General features: G+C 34.0%; 1 non-coding gene across 1 annotated transcript; it reads right to left on the reverse strand.

Moving 5' to 3' along the window:
* Positions 1 to 3,168: 3,168 nt before the first annotated feature.
* Positions 3,169 to 3,276, reverse strand: LOC127741801 (small nucleolar RNA R71). The gene has a single exon (XR_008003006.1). It is a non-coding gene; the product is annotated as a small nucleolar RNA R71 (small nucleolar RNA).
* Between the last annotated feature and the right edge of the window lie 914 nt (positions 3,277 to 4,190).

The raw sequence follows: 4,190 nt of genomic DNA on the forward strand, positions 1-4,190 counted from the left end.
TCAACGGTGGAGTTTCTACACACCATAGATTAAGTTGTGGAGCTCTGCTATTCCTCGTGTATTAATGCAAAGTACTACTGTTTCCTATTCAATGCATGCTTATTCTTATTCTAAGATATTCATTCGCACACAAGAACATGACGAATGTGATGATTATGTGACACTCATCACCATTCTCACTTATGAACGCGTGATTGACAACCACTTCCGTTCTACATGAAAACAAGCTTGAAGGTATATCTCTTGGGTTTTTAATCAACGATTCATATCGACTCCCCTCTGAAAATGGGGCATCTGAATCTAAGATTGGAACCTCCGTGGTATAGGCTAGGATCCATTGGCAGCATTCCTGAGATCCGGAAAGTCTAAACATTGTCTGTAGTATTCCGAGTAGGATCTAGGAAGGGATGACTGTGACGAGCTTCAAACTCGGAACTGTAGGGCGTGGTGACAAACGCAAAAGGATAGTAAATTCTATTCCTACATGATCGAGAACCAACAGCTAATTAGCCATACGATATATGTGCATGGTATTTTTCATCCGAGACGAGTATTCCGACAGTTGATTAGCCGTACAGAAACCGTAGAGAACCATTTTCACTGAGAGGACGGGAAGTAGCCATTGACAATGGTGACACCCAATGTACAGCTTGCCATAGAAAGGAGTATGAAGGATTGAATGAAGGCAGTAGGAAAACAGAGATTCAGAAGGAACAACGCATCTCCATATGCTTATCTGAAATTCACACCAATGAATTACATAAGTATCTCTATCTTTATTTTATGTTTATTTATCTTTTAATTATTAAAACTCCATACCCATTTAAATCTGCCTAACTGAGATTTACAAGATGACCATAGCTTGCTTCAGGCCGACAATCTCCGTTGGATCGACCCTTACTCACGTAAGGTTTATTACTTGGACGACCCAGTGCACTTGCTGGTTAGTTGTGCGAAGTTATGCAAAAGAGTTGAGGTTTCAATTGTGCGTACCAAGTTGTTGGCGCCATTGAAGATCACAATTTCGTGCACCAAGTTTTTGGCGCCGTTGCCGGGGATTGTTCAAGTTTGGACAACTGACGGTTCATCTTGTTGCTCAGATTAGGTAATTTTCTTCTTGTTTTAACCTTTATTTTATTTTCAAAAAGTTTTCAAAAATCTTTCAAAATTTTTCTTCTTTTTTGTTTTCTAAAAATAATTTTTGAAAAATCTAAAAAAAATTTAAAATCATAAAAATCAAAAATATTTTTGTGTTTCTTGTTTGAGTCTAGTGTCAAATTTAAGTTTGGTGTCAATTGCATGTTTTTAAAATTTGTGCATTTTTTGAAAAATTCATGCATTGCATTCTTCATGATCTTCAAGTTGTTCTTGACAAGTCTTCTTGTTTGATCTTCATATTTTCTTATTTTGTGTCTTTTCTTGTTTCTCATATGCATTCTTGAATCCTTAGTGTCTAAGCATTAAAAATTTCTAAGTTTGGTGTCTTGCATGTTTTTCTTTTCTTAAAAATTTTTCAAAAATAAGTTCTTGATATTCATCATGATCTTTAAAGTGTTCTTGGTGTTCATCTTGGCATTCATAGTATTTTTGCATGCATCATTTGTTTTGATCTAAAATTTTTATGTGTTGAGTCTTTTTGTGATTTTTCTCTTTCCTCATTAAAAATTCAAAAATAAAAATATATCTTTTCCTTATTTTACTCATAAATTTCGAAATCTTTGGGTTGACTTAGTCAAAAATTTTTAAAATAAGTTGTTTCTTGTTAGTCAAGTCAAGATTTTAATTTTAAAAATCTTATCTTTTCAAAATCTTTTTCAAAATCAAATCTTTTTTTTTCTTTTTATTACTTTTGAAAATTCTTTAAAATTAATTTTCAAAAATAATTTTCTTAATTTTATATTTTATTTTCGAAATTAATACTAGCAATTAATGTTTTGATTCAAAAATTTCAAGTTTATTACTTTCTTGTTAAGAAAGATTCAAACTTTAAATTTTAGAATCATATCTTTTGATTTCTTGTGAGTCAAGTCATTAATTCTGATTTTAAAAATCAAATCTTTTTCAAAAATAAATTCCAATCATATCTTTTCAATCATATCTTTTCAAACATGTCTTTTTCAAATCATATCTTTTTCAAAATCAATTTCAAAATCTTTTCTAACTTCTTATCTTTTCAAAATTGATTTTCAAATCTTTTTCAACTAATTAATTGACTTTTTATTTGTTTCACTATTTCTTATCTTTTTCAAAACTACCTAACTACTTTTCTCTCTCTAATTTTTGAAAATCACCTTCCTCTTTTTCAAAATTCTTTTTAATTAACTAATTGTTTTAAAATTTTATTTTATTTTACCTCTTCTCTTAATTTTCGAATTTTAACTAATAATTCAAATAAAAACAAAAATATTTTTCTTTTCTCTTAATTAAAATTCGAATTTTCTTCTCTCTCATCTCTTTCTATTTATTTATTCATTTACTAACACTTTTCTTCATATTAAAATTCGAACCCTCTTTTCCTCTCTGTGTTCGAATTTTTCTCTTCTCCTTCTTCTATTCTTCTCTTTTTCTACTCACATAAAGGAATCTCTATACTGTGACATAGAGGATTCCTCTTCTTTTCCGTTATCTTTTTTTTCATATGAGCAGGAGCAAGGACAATGACATTCTTGTTGAAGCAGATCCTAAACCTGAAAGGACTCTGAAGAAGAAGCTAAGAGAAGCTAAAGCACAACAATCCAGAGAAAACCTTACAGAGAATCTCGAAAAAGAAAGAGACATGGCCGAACCAACAACAATGCAAGGAAGATGCTTGGTGACTTTACTGCACCTAATTCCAACTTCCATGGAAGAAGCATCTCAATCCCTGCCATTGGAGAAAATAATTTTAAGATAAAGCCTCAATTAGTTTCTTTGATGCAATAGAATTGCAAGTTTCATGGACTTCCATCAGAAGATCCTTTTCAGTTCTTAACTGAATTCTTGCAGATCTGTGATACTGTTAAGACCAATGGGGTTGATCCCGAGGTCTATAAGCTTATGCTTTTCCCTTTTGCTATAAGAGACATAGCTAGAATATGGTTGAACTCTCAACCTAAAGATAGCCTAAACTCTTGGGATAAGCTGGTCACGGCTTTCTTAGCCAAATTCTTTCCTCCTCAAAAGTTGAGCAAGCTTAGAGTGGATGTTCAAACCTTCAGGCAGAAAGAAGGTGAATCCCTCTATGAAGCTTGGGAAAGATACAAGCAACTGACCAAAAAGTGTCCTTCTAACATGCTTTCAGAATGGACCATCCTGGATATATTCTATGATGGTCTGTCTAAATTGTCTAAGATGTCATTGGACCATTCTGCAGGTGGATCTATTCACCTAAAGAAAATGCCTGTAGAAGCTCAGGAACTCATTGAAATGGTTGCAAATAACCAGTTCATGTATACCTCTAAAAGAAATCCAGTGAATAATGGGACGCCTCAGAGGAAGGGAGTTCTTGAAATTGATGCTCTGAATGCCATATTGGCTCAGAACAAAATGTTGACTCAACAAGTCAATATGATTTCTCAGAGTCTGAATGGTTTGCAAAATGCATCCAACAATACTAAAGAAGCATCTTCTGAAGAAGAAGCTTATGATCCTGAGAACCCTGCAATGGCAGAGGTGAATTACATGGGTGAAGCCTATGGAAACACCTATAATCCATCATGGAGAAATCATCCAAATTTCTCATGGAAAGATCAACAAAAGCCTCAACAAGGCTTTAATAATGGTGGAAGAAACAGGTTTAGCAATAGCAAGCCTTTTCCATCATCTTCTCAACAACAGACAGAGAATTCTGAGCAGAGTCCCTCTAGCTTAGCAAACATAGTCTCTGATCTATCTAAGGCCACTCTAAGTTTCATGAATGAAACACGGTCCTCCATTAGAAATTTGGAGGCACAAGTGGGCCAGCTGAGTAAAAGAGTCACTGAAACCCCTCCTAGTACTCTCTCAAGCAATACAGAAGAGAATCCAAAAAGAGAGTACAATGCCATAACCTTACTTGGTGTGGCCAAACCTAGAGACGAGGTGGAGAACGTGAATCCCAGTGAGGAAGACCTCATGGGACATCTTCTGGACAAAAAGGAGTTCCCAATTGAGGAACCTAAGGAATCTGAGGCTCATCTAGAGACCATAAAGATTCCATTGAACCTACTTCT

Source organism: Arachis duranensis, chromosome 9 (assembly GCF_000817695.3).
Source record: "Arachis duranensis cultivar V14167 chromosome 9, aradu.V14167.gnm2.J7QH, whole genome shotgun sequence".
Classification (NCBI taxonomy): Eukaryota; Viridiplantae; Streptophyta; class Magnoliopsida; order Fabales; family Fabaceae; genus Arachis; species Arachis duranensis.